General features: G+C 38.8%; 1 protein-coding gene across 1 annotated transcript in view; it reads right to left on the reverse strand.

Moving 5' to 3' along the window:
- KCNK1 (potassium two pore domain channel subfamily K member 1) overlaps window positions 1-15231 on the reverse strand; it is a 34318-nt gene that overhangs the window by 18060 nt on the left and 1027 nt on the right. The window lies entirely within an intron of this gene.

Consider the following 15231-nt stretch of genomic DNA (forward strand, 5'->3'; position numbering starts at 1 on the left):
GAGTTGTATAGAAGTGCTCAGTGCAGATACCACACAACAGAAGGACGCATTGTGCTAGATCAGCACAGCAGTAGATGGAATCCACTGCACAGGGATCGAGTGCAGACAAAAAAGTAGGTACAGAAATTAATATGTCCCTTCCACATCCGAGACGATTATTAGCTAGTGTTTGGTGCAATATTACCTCTTTTCAATAAAAGTATCGGAGAGAAACACAACTCAAAAGATAACTTTAAGTGGAAAATGATAGCATTCTTTCCTGCCAAGGCCTGACACTGGATCTTACTAATCCCACCTGGCTACATTATGTATGAGCAAAGCAGACACTATCAACCTAAGGGAACTCTTAGGCCCTTCCCACACAGTCTACAAAAGCACCCATTGTTTGACACCAACAAGGGACCTACCATGTGTGAGACAAGGGTGTCAGTACTCCAGGCGAGGCACATATTATCCTCCATGACTGCACAGATTCACATTGTGCTCAAAGCAAGACTAAAATACGTAAGTGCGTTCAGCACACGGAGATCTGCTAAACACCTGTGGCAAAGCATTCAGGCTTTATTTCTATCACGGATGATAGCCAAGAGATACACATGCATTTCTGGGTTTGCTGTTTGGGGTTTTTGTTGTTGTTTTTGAAGTTAACAGTATTTTTAAAACAAACAAACAAAAGAAAAACACAAACAAAAACCCAGCCAACCAACCAACACAAAACAAAAAAACCCCTCACAACCTTAAATCTATATTAGACTTTCGTTCCTTACAGTATTATCCTGGATTTAAGACCCTATAAGGCTTAAACTACAATCAAACCAGGATTCATTTGGTGTTGGGATTTCCCCCTCATCCCCAGACCTCTCAATAACAGCATATCTCTGGAAACACCTACCCAAAACACAAGCATCACATCATTAGACCTGCTTCTAGTGAAGATTTAGCAATGTAAAGAAACACGTATCTTGTTTCAACAGTTATTTTCCCTGTAATCCCAGATTCATTTTTCAATGGAGGAAAAAAAAAAAAAAATTATAAAAGCCTGCTAAATAAAATCCAACCAACAGGTCAAAAGCAAGGTGAGACTTTCTGAGGGCTGCTCCAAGAATTCCGTCAGGAAAATTCCAATTATTCTTTTATTGGTTTACCTGCCCATGAGGCAACAGATAGTCAAAAATCTGTATCAAAGTAGGGGTCCCACCAACAGACTGCTTTATTATGAATGTTTCCTGATAGAACAAACTCTAAGTCTCAAACTTAAATTTGAAAAAAGATAAATATTAATGAGCTTTATTAGGAAAGCTTTACTTGTAGTCCTCTGAAATGTTAGAAAACAAGACTGGGTTTTGAGCAGGTCTTAAGGGTTTTTGCACCGTGATGTTTAGCAACTCATGTGCAGCAGCATTCCCACAATAACAGATTTTTGAAGCCACTGATCACCAAGATCAATGTGCAATCAGTGAAACCAGTCATTAACAACCTTCTTCAGAACTTCAACATCAACTTCAAGCTATTGAAAGGGGTGGGGTACCAGCCTTTCTACAGTTATTTCTGGGATTCACATCCTTAAATATTCAATGTAGGAAAAAAAAAAATCTTAACATGGAAAATTATTTGGCAGCGAGATTAGGAAAGAGAAAATTCACATTATTAACTAGATTTAGTCCACAGTTTGGCCATGATAGTGATCTTCTCATTTTTCTTGTTAATTTGGTAAAAAGCAAGATGAGACTTCCAGCTTGACTGCAGCATAGAGATAATACATCTTACATAACAGTAACGCTTTCAGATTTCATCTTTAGATATGGTAGCCTGCACCTATGGAAAAGTTCATTTAACAGGTAAGATGTATTTAGCATCTAATTAGCAGTGAAGCTGAAGAGACTGGTAGAGGTGGAGCTTTTTCCTTCCAGAAAAAGTCTGGAACCACGGCTTCATTTCATGCCGCAACTTTTTCTCTCCCCACGTCTTCTAATTTTCCTGTAACAGGTTTTAAAGTTCTATGAATTACTTCAGCCTCTCACCACTTGAAGGACCTTGTTTATCCACAGTGCACCACAGGGACGTGCCAGCTGCCACTGCTGAGCCCAGCACCTGTGCAGCATGGTACTTCGCTTGAAGTCTGGTGCAGTTTACTAGGAAGAGGTTTCTAAAAATTGGTAATTTGCATCTGTTACCATCTCAAATGCAGCTTGGGGTGTGTCAAAAGCTTTGAATGTGTTGCAGTGGCACTTATTGCAGTGCTTTAATCATGTGTTCAATTAGTAAAGAATACCTATCTAGTCTAATTTATCATTTCTTGCACTGAAATGAGTTACAGTTGTTCTTCCTACCATCTGGGAATAAAAAGAAACAACCAGCTGCAAATTAGTATGCTTCCCACCTCCGCTTCTGAAACAAAAATTGCTTTATTGCACCATCAGAAAGAACAGAGCATGAAAACAGTGAATGAAACTGGTATTGCGGGCAGTAAGGAATTATCACACAACATTAAAAAACTAGGCCATTTCATGCTGTGGAGTTAAAATCAAATCTGTTAAGCAGCCTCTTTTCATTAAAACGCAACCTCACATGGAAGAATTTGTTATCTACTAGATACAGCAGGGGAATAGGAATTTATACTTCTAATCATGTTACCGGTTTAACATGTGGAACTTGGGGAAATTACTAGCATCAGCTCCCTTGGCTGGCTGAGGAAGACACACAGTCCCTACCTGTCTTTGTAAGATACTTCGGTATCTCATATGTAAATCAATCAGACATCATAATGCATTCCATGCAAAGAAATTCTACCTCTGTCTTTTGTTTTAATAGCTGTTTCTCAGAAACAAAAAGAATTCAACAGCACATAAAGCAACATAGAAGCAAATCAATTTAACACAAATAATAAAAATTGCTAAAGCAACTAAGAAAAACACACAGAACTGAGGTGCATCAGTCTCCATTTTTACATCTGGAATATTTATTTCTAACTTAATCATAATTAAGAGGCCATATTTACACAAAGGCAAAAGTGAGATACTTCTCAGATCAAATGGGTTATTCTAAACTCTAAATCAGTGTCCTACATATGCTTGATGATAGTCTGCCATCTGAATATACTCAGTTTTGTGCTCAAAATAGAACATTAATTTGCAAGGCCCAATGGGGAAATAATTCAGCTGTTGTGAGAACTAGCTTACTGAACCTCAAGTGAATTTTACAGACACACTAGTCCTATTGAATCATTTGTATGTTTAGGACATGCCACATAGCAAACACTAATTGTGGGGACCATAAATGGGATTAGTTACACTGGTATCAGGATACTCAGGATAATCACAACTGCATGTTCTATTAATAAAGGAAGAGCATCGTAGTTGCACATACTATTTCTGTTCGCAAGAGAATCATGTAGATGGTTTTCACTATCTAGAAGGGGTTATTGAGAAATATTGATGTAGCATTTAGAAAGGCAAAATACAGATAAAAGATGTTTACCCAGAAATGTAAAGATACAGACAGAGCAACTTAAATGCTGTGTGGTATTCAAACACTATATTGTCTGGTTAGATCAATGGCAATTTATTTTAAAACTGTGAACATCTCTTCAGTTTGTTAGAGGAATGTCTCTTGGTGGATATTAGATGTTTCCAGAATTCTTAAAACTATAGGATGATTTTCCTAGTGAAAAATATATCATTCTTACTTCTCAAGGACAGAATAAGATAGTCCTGCATATAATGAAAGTGGGCAACATTTAATCAGTAGGATGGTTCACCAAAAATGTCCAAGTGCCCAGTCACAGTTCTGGACACATCATGTCAGCCAAAGACCGTCAATACTGACCAACGTATGAGTTCCGTTTGCTTAAATCCCATTATGTTAAGGTAGCACACATATCAGAAACACTTAGCAATCATCCAGGCTGAAGACTGAATCATACTAAGGTTTCCCATGATCAGCACCTTCCCGTCAGTGTTTGCATTTTCAGACTGTGGCAAACATGAAAAAAGCTGGACAGATTCAACCTGTGACTAAGGAAAGCGAGATGCTGTCAGTGGCGTCTCTCAGACCTCAATATAAAGGGAGATGGAATGTAAAATGGTTGGTAATTCCAAAATAAAGGCCTAGCACTGAAGAGCCTGGGCCAGCAACGTGTAAATTGATAGTTAACACACCTTTTCAAAGGAGGAATTTATTTTTAAGTATCTGACCCTATGCACACATTCCATTTCTTCTAATTGTCAATTATCATAATTTGTAAACTAGTTACAGAAACTAAACACAACAGTATGACTGTGTCACTTCCTTACTGGTTTCAAAGATTATGCAATTTATCACCTAACACTACTTACCCAGTGCCTAAAAATAAAGTTCCCCTTGACACATGTGTACCTCAGGTATACCGGAAAGAAATATCTTAGTGGTAGCATCTGTATTAACAAAGGGTAGTCCTGTTAAGTTCTTTCAGCTGTCCTAGCTGTCATTTTAATGTTGCTTGAAATAATCCTCCTCTACAAGGGGCAGCTAGCAACTGTCAGATACATTATCATTGCAGGAAACATGTTCTTAGGTTGCCAGCTCCCAGCTCCTTTCTTGCATCTGTTGTTGATTTGGCCATGCATTTTAGATTCTTTCAGTGCTTTCACCAAGTTGTTACGTAAATGCCTAATCTAATCCCAGAGTTGCTGCTGAGAAAGAAGATCCTTTTCTCTTTGTGGGTCTACCCCCTCTTGCATTGGTTTTAGCTTACCTGACTGCAATAACTCAGAGCAAATTAATCCAGCAGAAAGTGAAACTTTTCTTCTAGTCTGAAAACCTGAATTGGCTTACTATTGTGTGCAGTAGGCAACAGCCCTAGCGCAGGGAATAAGGTTGGACCACAAGGTTGGAATCAGAAGTCCAAGACATCTTCCTTCCGCTGACAGAGCTGTTAGGTAGGCTCAGCCCATGTCGATTTTCCATCAACCTGAGCAAACATTTTACTAGATATAGGGAAAGCCAATCAGCATGCTATAGCAGGGCAAACACTGCCTTCTTCCCACAAAGACTACCCACGCATTTGGTAAATTATGTGGGCTGCACTAACTCAAGTTTAGTTTGTTTTCTACACAGAGTACACAATCAAGCAATTTCTTAGAAGGGAGCGGCAATATTTCTGGAGCCTCCACTGAAGGAAAGATACAGAAATGTGTATTGCACGCTTCAATATGGCTTCTGTAAATCCCTATTCAAGTAGCTGCAATTTCCTCTAATACTATTGAGCAGAAAAGCTATTACTAAAGGAAAAAATAAAAGAATATGCAATGCAAGAAAGTGAAAGCATGCTGAAGTGCATCCACAGGATGAGAAATCAGCCTACTGTACAGGAACACAGCCTAGCAGCAGGAGCAGAGAGCTGCAAAACATAATTCACAAGCTGCTATTCTCAGCCATACTAATGTCTCCTACATGACCTTTCACAACTGTTTTTGTCTTAGTTCATCCTTTTGCAAAATACATACAGAAATATCATTCTAATCTTGCAAAATGCAGAACACAATAAAAGGGCTCTTATCAGTAAAGAAGTACATGCTTCAGGATCTACTGATAAAAGGTGGTTCAGAAATAATTGCCATCTCCCTCATGGCATCTGAGGACAAGGTATAATGCAAGGCTAAAACCTGGATCTCAAACTTCTGCTTTAGATGTGGAGAGAGTTTCTGTCTTTTGCTTTGGTTGAGATTCATGGCTAATAATAACTTCTAGTGTAAATGACATTTTCCTCAAAGCAGCACATGAAACTTGGTCAGGTGGCAATTACCCCCAGAAAGCATGACCTGAACATTCAGCTGGCTTCACTTAGTACAAATAGCTGCACTAAAAGATATGACTGGAGATTAAAGATTTAGCTTTGTACTATAGATAGGATGTAAAAGCATAATAACTCAAATAATGAACTACGGCAGGAGTTTGCCCTTAGATATGCTCTTTTCTCATCAGCATAGATTGTTGATTCATGCAGTGCAACATCATGTAGTGTTCACAGATCTTTGCATGTCCAACTGGAGATGCAGCAGTGATCCAGAAGCCAGGTTGGCAGCCTGGACTTCTCAACAGACGTGCAAATGCACATAGGTAAATTATTTGATCTCTTACCCTCACACAAGAGCGCTTCATACCATTCAAATGATTTAAAACATTTTGCATTCATTTCTGTGTATCACTTACAGTTTACAGTAGCTAGGCCTTTTTTTCAAATAGAAACACAATGACACATTTTTGAGCCCTAGACATTTCTGCTATACTGCTGAGCCAGCATTCCAACACTAAATAAATATATAGCCATGAAAGTAAGTAACAAGACATGCTGTGAAGTGTTTAAAATTTAATTGCCCATTAGTAAATCATACAGCCTAGAGCTTCCAAAACCCTAAAAGAGATGGAAGTTTGCTGTTTCGCTTTAGGGTTTTCTCATTTCCTTTAGGCTGTAGGCTTCAAAGGAAAAGGTCTATGCCATTCTTGCACAGCACATAGATCTCTGAACACAAGTTTTTTTTCCACTATGGCTGTCTTTAAAACCATGTACTGCAGGGATATATACCCAGGAGTACTTACATTTATACAGTTCTAAAATTACATTCAGCCCTTTGAAGGCAACTGCAAGGCTGCTGTGGCCACCAATTAAAATGAGTTTGGCACCCCTGATGTATAGTATGATCTCAGCCTATGGGTGAGGAGGTGAAATTGGAATCTTTTGCCTTTTGCTTTGCCTTTGCATTTGGTGCCTCTGGAATAACAAACCCATTTCAAACTTCTAGACAAAGGAGGATACTTACTCTAGCTTGCCTCTGGACTTTGGCACTAGTATCACCCGTTTCAATGTCTAAGACTGCCAATCACATTTTAAAAGCTCGTCCAAGCAAAATATGTGTTCAGAGTGTGCCATGAAGGTTTAAAAGGACAGAGAAAGTAAAAGGTCAAGTGTCACATAAGAGACAATTCAGTTCAGGCTTTAAGGTAAAAACATGCCAGTGCTGCCATCATGGATGATAGCAAAATTAGCCAATGAGATGTTCCTACTGCAACTTGTAACCAATAGCAAAAAGACACTTGAGCTGGTAAAGACTATATAAAAAGGTGTTCGTGGCAATAAATGGAGACTGCTGTTTGTACTTAAGAACTTGGTCTGTGTCCTTTGCCTGTCTCAACTGCGACAGTAAAGAATGGTACAATTTATGTTTTAACCCTATCATTTCAATATCTAATTCTGGTTGATTTCCCACACCCTTAAACCAGCTCATATTTCTACTCTTAGAAACCATTTGTGAAGCAGCTACTGTTAAAGAATTTAAGGTCATTTAGTTGATTCAATTTTAACAGTCTTTAAATAATTGAAAGCTGAAGGAGGTACTCAGACACTACATGCAGGATGAAATTCAGAGGTACATTTTAGCGTTCTCATTTCAGCTTCTGGAGTTATTTTTAATGTCTTCAGAAAATACATTCAGTGTGTGGAACATGAAATGCATGAGGAGCAAAACACATGACGAAACCCCATACTCATGGTACCAGTTCTCTCAAAAGCTGCATTTGCAAAGGTATTAAATTATGCTTGAAAACATTCTGCATAGAAATTCTGGTTACTCCAGAAGTTTTCACTTTGTAGTAGAGGTCAGTAAAAAGATGCAGAAAGCTTTTACTCCCTGTTAGCATTACAACAGTCTGGACTCACCATTTTCAGGAGAAAGATGGAAAACTTCTGTTAAAGTTTCTGCTGGTAAATGGTATACCCATTTGTCAGAGGGCACAGCCTCACTTTCTCACACACAAGCAGAGCAATACTCAGCAAACTACTGGGTTGGCCTGTTCGACTGGCAAAACCTGTTTCCCAACCCATCTGCCTCTCTCAGCTGCCTAAGCAACCTCCTTGCTTCAGCATCTCCATTCCCCCAGTTCCTCAAAGATACTGTGATAGCTTAAACAGCTTCAGAAGGTATGGTACAGAATCAGTTTAGAGTACAGACTAGGGTAATGCCCAGGAAGCATCAGTTAGTAAATGTTTGGGATCTGGTGACAGCTGGTGTACCACTTCTACGCATATGTGCTTTTCCTGCAAGGAAGTTTCATACTCTGTTTTAAGAGTTGAATGTCTATATTTTTCTTTCCAGGGGAGAGAAAATCTGTATGCTCTTGCAAAAGTCACTCTGACACTTGTCTAAAGCACAACCTCTTGAAAAGCTTTGCTTCATTCATTCCTTTCAGTCCTTGTCTTAACCACATCACTGTTTTGTACGCATAAGAAGCACAATCTGTTTATGGTTTCAGCTAGGTTCTTCACTTAAAAAAGCAAATGGACACATGTCTCTTAAGGTCTTCTGAGTCATCATCAGTAACTACTCTAGGACTTCAGTCGGATTTTGTACAAATACCATAACCTTCAAGCAGCTGAGGTCAGATGCAGAAAGACAGCAGGAATTTAGGTAGCTAATTCCCAAGAAACTTTTTATTGCTATTTTTTAATCCTGAAGGCATCAAAACTCTTGTAGGTATACTCATTTTTCTCAAATTGCTAGAATTCCACTTCTGCACATGCCAAGAAATATCCTGGTCTTCAAATGGTTTAGCAGTTTGTTGCCTACTTTATAATTACCCTGGACCTGTGGCTAAAGTAGACACTTCTCCATAGATTATGATGTTCTTCTATCCAAAAAAACCATAGACTATTAAAACAATGACGCGGTGGGCCAAAGTGAAATAAAGAACAAAAGACAGCTAAACAAATAAACAGGAGAAACTACACATTTGAAAGTGAAACAAGACTTCTAAATTACATTTACATAAAAGAGAATATTCCTACTCAGCAATGGTCAGTAACCGCAGGATTTGATTGATAAGTTTTAGAAGTTTTGCTCTGAAAGTATACATAACTTTGAGCTTAGGATTTGATTTGGAGATGTCAGTAGAAGGGTAATAAAAATTCCAGCTTTACAAAAGGCTTTTGAGAGATTACTCTCTTCCTTTCAATACAGATGTAAATATCGCAAAACAAAATAAAGCCCAAGTAGTAATTAGAAATAATAACAGAGTAACAGGAGGACATGTAATCTGTCTATGACAAACAGCAAGTAATTTTAACATTGCTAAATTAGGAAAAAAAGGGAAACAGCAAAGTTAACATTTACAAATATTAGTTAATAAGCCTAGGGCAGAATACCATTAACCAAGCCCTGAGCCCAGTTACACTCTGTCTATCATACTAAGTTAAATGGACTGGTTTTGCAATGTTTTGTTTTGTCTGTGTGTATTTCAGCAGAGAAAGAATGACCCTAGAACTAACACAGAAGGACTACAGAGGCAGCAGTTGCAGTCCCTCAGCTCTGGAGAGCTGCTGGGCTGGCTCCTCATCACTGGGAATTTAGCAAAGCAGGTAAACCAGCAGGACACAGCAGTTTGGAGAATGCATGCAAGAGATGCTCCAACTGTCAGCAGCCAGCACTGCTCCAAACAATAATTCAGTCATGCTACTCCATGGCTTCTCTGATTTCTGCCAGGACATGGTTTTTACTACTCATTGGCCTGTTAACCATAAACATTGGATTAGAGCTACTCGTGCCACCTTTGTTTCAGAAAGCACAAGCAGGAGTTTGGCACAGCTGATTACTGTGCTTACATAAGAAACCAGGAACTGCCACCCTGCCTGGGAACACAGGACAGGACAGAACCAGGTTTCCTCTCTGCTACCACCTGCTTCAGCAGAGAAAACAAGAACTTTGTCCCTTTGTCCTGGACACGCAAGAGATAATGTGCCCAGTCTGTCAGCTGTGACTTTCATCTCTGGTAACTAAAGAGTGGCTTCTGTCTTGAAGCACAGAGCCTAGTACATTTCCCCAAAAGTTCATTAGCATTAATTTTGGACAAATACAGGTATTTTTGGAAATATTAATACAAAAGATCTCTGGTTTGTGTTTTTGGCAGGTTTTTTTTTAGGTTTTGGTTTGGTTTTGGTTGGTTTGTTTGGTTGGCTTTTTTTGGGGGGGTGGTTTTTGCTTGGTTTGGGTTTTTTTGTTGTTGGTTTGTTTGTTTGTTTTTAACTTAAGGCCCTTCTTTTTTTGTCTTAAAATTCATGGTAGTCTTTCTGCCTCTTCCTCCTCCTCAGTACAGCTACAAAACCTCAGGTCAAATCCTTATCTTGAGAACGGCATTAAACAGAACTCAACTGAAACCTCCCACATCCCAGGAGACAGCATTTTAACCCTGAGGCCAGACTAGAATATGACAGCAGCAAGTCTGGAGCTGTTCTAAAGTGTATAAAATACAGGAACTTTCCCTGAGAAGAAAGCAGACACACAGGCAGATAGAATGACTCTTTCACTTGGTGTTTATACAACTTAATCAGAGAGGTGGGACGCCTGGTTCCAGGACAGTCTATTGATCTATCTTGAAGAGGACAGCAGCTATGACTAACCTGTCCCAGAACACCCTGTAGCATTCAACTACTCTCCTTGGGCGCAGGTTCAAATCCCTCCAAGCAAAGCAGGGAAAAAAAATGTGGTTTTTCACGTGCTAAGTCAGTGCCCAAACAGTTGATCTATTGATTGTAATCCTTCTCCTCTGGCATCTTTCTCAACCTACCTCTTTTCTTAGAAGCAGTCCAGTATAAGAGCCACTCTGTTGCAGAGCGCCACACAATCTCACTCTGTCTCCTAGATCATCCCCAGCAAATTACCTTTTCCAGTGGATGTGGTTGCTAAGTAACAACCAACTCTGGAAAGAGAAACAAAGTTCCTTCCCAAAGTTCGGCATCCCCACCCTGATGAATAGGTGCAATTTGTCACACGTATTTAAATGATCCGTGAGTGTTATAGCACAACGAAGCTTAGTTTTCTGCTGGAGTCAAAGGTGGCTACTAGTGAGACTGATCCAAGTTTAAACCATCACAAAGTTTGTACATTTTCATACAAGGGGCAACAGGGAATCTTACGACAGATCTCTAGACATACATTAGGTATGAATTATGAAATATATTTATTTGGTGTCGACCAATGAGCTAATACAGACATCCTCATGGACACAAGCTGCATATTCTCCTGCCAGCAAAATAAAATATGCGGTTTACATTAAATTCAAGTATGGGACAAAAAATTCTGCTTTTCTTAAAGCCTTTGTGAACTATCCTCTTTCTAATAAAGTTAAATTCACATTCTTCCATAAGGTGTGCAAGACCCAAGTAGCTTCTTCCACCCCAAGGCTCTATTGTAAGAACATATGAATCTCAGACTGGAGCATAACAAAGACATCACGATGCTTTCACAGCATTCCTTTATCTTCCACAGGTTTGTTAACATCTGTACTGCACACTAAATATGCACTGGATGTGGGGCCTGTTCCCGTGAGGAGGAAGAAAAGCTAGAAAGACCACTTCTTGACAGAAGAACTTGCAGAAAATGATGGAGACTGACATGTTTCTCTCTCCATGGCTTTCATATGGACTGCACCTTCTTTTGCAGTACATCCACCAACTCCAGCACAATCTCCCAGCCTGTTAACCTTCATGAAGGCAGAGTTTAGTCTCTCTTGCAAATCATCAGTAGCAATGCTTATGACAATTACACCTAACAGAGAACATCCTTATGAATCAAATTATATACACATTTACTCCTCATTGGGCTTGCCAGTAAGATCCATATAACCTATATAACTTGAACGCAAAACTTCCCCTGAAAGCCATATTGTTCCTTTACTAGTCCTTCAACCAAGCAGTTTCAAGGTAACAGCCGCTGTCAGCTTTTAGCTACAATGGCTGCATAGATGTTCCTTATTCTCTTCAGAATACAGCAAGGAGAAACACTAATTCAGTACATCATGGATCTTGGGTGTCATTCCTTGCAACACAGCATCACAACACATCCTTGCAACCTCAGCATCAACACTGAAACAGGTACAGGCTAAGTTCTGGAGAAGATGCTGATACTCACTAACCAGCTTGCAGATAACCACACCATGGGTTTCAGAAGCAGTTGAACACTATCAGCCCTCTCCTCCCTTCTCTTACTCTCTTGACTCCTGTGACTCAGTTAGGAGTCCCGCTTGACCTCAACCAAAAAATTAAAAATGTGCATTGCCATCATAAAAGATGCAACTTCTCCTCACTCTTCCTTTGCAAATCCCAAGATCAGGACAAGGCTACACTAGCTTCCTTGTAATGTGTATCTTGTTAACTCTGTCATGACTGAGAAGGATCCGAAGCAGCTGTTTCTCAGCATCCCTCTGGTATCCAAGTGTTAAAAGAAACCTACAGTCATGTTTGTGATGGAGGCAAAAAAATACAGCTGAAGAGTCAGAATAAGACTTATGATCCTTTTGCATAAAAGGCCATGGGATATCCTCACACTGAGAAGACCCATTCCAAAAATAAACTTAAAAATACAGGCCCTAAGTTCCTAAATTGGCACCTCCTTTCCTTCAACAAACAGAAGCCACTTTACCCTTTGTATCTTGCAACACAACCAATGTAAATTTCTTCTTTTTTTAATTCATTCTGCTTACAACTCATGTAGTGCAGTATTCCCATATTGCACCAATATGGGATAAGATCTTATAGCCTAAAAGTATGCCAAGAACAGTGAAACACACTACCTGAGAGAGCAACCACAAAAACTACTTCATTTTTTTATTGTCAGAAACAAATCACATACAGATGGCCCCAAAACATAGCCAACCAGAAAAAACTGCTTCAGCAAGATCATTCACAACATCTAGCACTGAGATAAGCAATGACCACAGATGTGTGTAAGGTCATAATTACAGAGTTACCAATACAGATGCTATTTAAATGCACACAATTGTATATTCTTAGTGATTACGTTGTCAATGATTAATGACCAAATGCTTCCCCTTATACACTGCTCATATGACAATCTGCATGACTGCTTAAATTGCACAGGGAGGAATAAAGTTGTTAGAAAAGAAACCTGCATCCAGTCACTGCCATAATCTGCTGAAGCCTCATCCCCAGTCCCTGTCACTACCCTTCATTTGCCCGTCCTTCAGGAAGCTTGTAACAGTCCTGTGACAGTCTGTATGTGCAGCAATATAAATTGCCTTCAACAACAATTTGCCTGTGTTTATTCTGCAAACTCCATTTAAGAATATTTCCAAATTCTTAACTGGCTTTATCATTTTCTTCAAAGACTTTCTCTAGTTGGTAAGATGCCAAAGAATATAATAAGGATGGGAGGGAACAAGAAGTGAAGTTAGGGATGCTAAAATTAAATACTTTTCCTATGTGCTTTATATAGAAAACAAAAAGACTGTGAAATAAGCCTTGTCCTCTGCACAAGGGGCAGGTGTGCATTTATTTACATGATGAATGACAAATTAGTCAGCTGAACATAAGGTACACCCAAGAACTCCCTGCAATTTCATTTCACAGAAACAACCCTCAACTGGTACCAACAGTACCAGGGTTCTCTTTCCTGCTTTTGTCCTTGCTGTACTCAGCAAAGAGAAGGAGTTTCAGGTATACAGTTTGTAACAATACAGCATTTTCTGAATGTTCAAACGCTTCCAAACAGCTGTTTGAGATGACTGGGCATAGGTTCAGCTTCTTGCTTGTCTTTCATTTCCATGATCATTTCAAAAGACTTGAAAGATTTCTTGCACAGTTGCAGAGTAAATTAGGGGAAAAATTATGTACCTCACCAGAAACCTTTGTGCTCTGAGAAGAACTTGAGTAAGTGTTGGACATAGTATACTAGTCTGGATTTATACTTTTCTACGTGTACAACTTCTTATTTATATTAAAAAGGAGACAAGTAAAACTAAAAGGCACTGCATAAACCAAGAAACAGATGGATTTTGTTAAAAGGAGCCCAACCCAAAGGCCTATTGGACGTAGAAGAACATACCACCATCTGATGCCTTGTCTATTACATGCCTGATGACTAGATAAACTTCAGTTTCTGAAATTCACAGAAGTAATGATAACACATGTTTCAGACCTCTGTGCTTTTTAAGTGTATGCCATTTAAGTGGAGTTTTCTAAAATGTTTTCAATTTGGACAATAGTACTTGTGTTTTTAGTACTTTCCTTGCAGGGCCTCTATGATCAAATCAGCTAAACATGCAGGGCCAGGTTACACCCTGCCCCTAAGCAGATGTGCAGTGGCAAAGAGATATCTCTGCCGGAACTGTACCACCAAACCCAAACATCCTGTACCTATGTCTGAGCAGGCAGTGTTAAAGTGTTACCAACACAGTTCCATCCCCACTTGCCAATGGTGAACTTTTTTTTTTAATTGATTCATACATGAAATCAATATTGCCAGATTCAAAAATAATAAACTGCAGGGATTGTGGATTAGATTTTTGTCGGGCCAATAAAATGAAGTTACATACATGACACTGGATAAAAAACAAAGAGAAAAGCAAGACCTTTTTTTACATCCTCTTTTTTTTGAAAATGTGAGACATTATTGTATAGAAAAATAACTTTAATAAAAAAATAGCTCTTGAACAAAATAATATACATTTTACGGTACCACAAAATATAATTAATTAGGAATGGAAACAGGAATCGTAAGGTCAGTTCAGCACCTTAAGTTCAAAGTGCTTTATTGTTTTACTGAAAGAAAAAAAAAAAAAAAAAGAAAAAATCTAAGTGCTGAAGTACTATCATAATTCCATGCTTTTCACACCTTTCTCACCAATATTATTACTATACATTGATGAAAGTTTAGAAATTTATTCACTGAAAGCTCCTAATTGTCACAAGCATGCCACTTTCTTCTTACAACTCTAGTTATTAAGATGAGGGGGAGAGGTGATACCAGGACATCCATAACCCTATTTTACTTTTTCAAAACACCATCCTCCTTTTAACAAGCAGACAACCTGATCTGTATACTCAATGATAACTACTTTTAGGACGAGCATTGTCTGTTTGAAATCAGTCAGGAAGCACCAAAATAAGATCAAGTAAATTATTAAGTGTCATTATTGACATCAACTGATTATATTTCCCTTAATAGAAAGAATGCTCTTTTAAGGAAGAAAAAAAAAAAAAGGCACAAAGCATTGCATCTTTTATAGTAGTCTCAATGCACTGCCAAGACTCAAAGCCCTCTAGTTGGACTAATTTTAGGGCGATTCTTTCAAAGCTTTTCTTATTCGGGAAACCTTTTGTCATTCATTTCAGTGAGGCACATTCAGATCACCACAGCCCAGCTTTTCAGCACAAATGCCTGCACCCATCCTTTACCAGCAGGCTGC

Source organism: Patagioenas fasciata, chromosome 3 (genome assembly GCF_037038585.1).
Source record: "Patagioenas fasciata isolate bPatFas1 chromosome 3, bPatFas1.hap1, whole genome shotgun sequence".
Lineage (NCBI taxonomy): Eukaryota > Metazoa > Chordata > Aves > Columbiformes > Columbidae > Patagioenas > Patagioenas fasciata.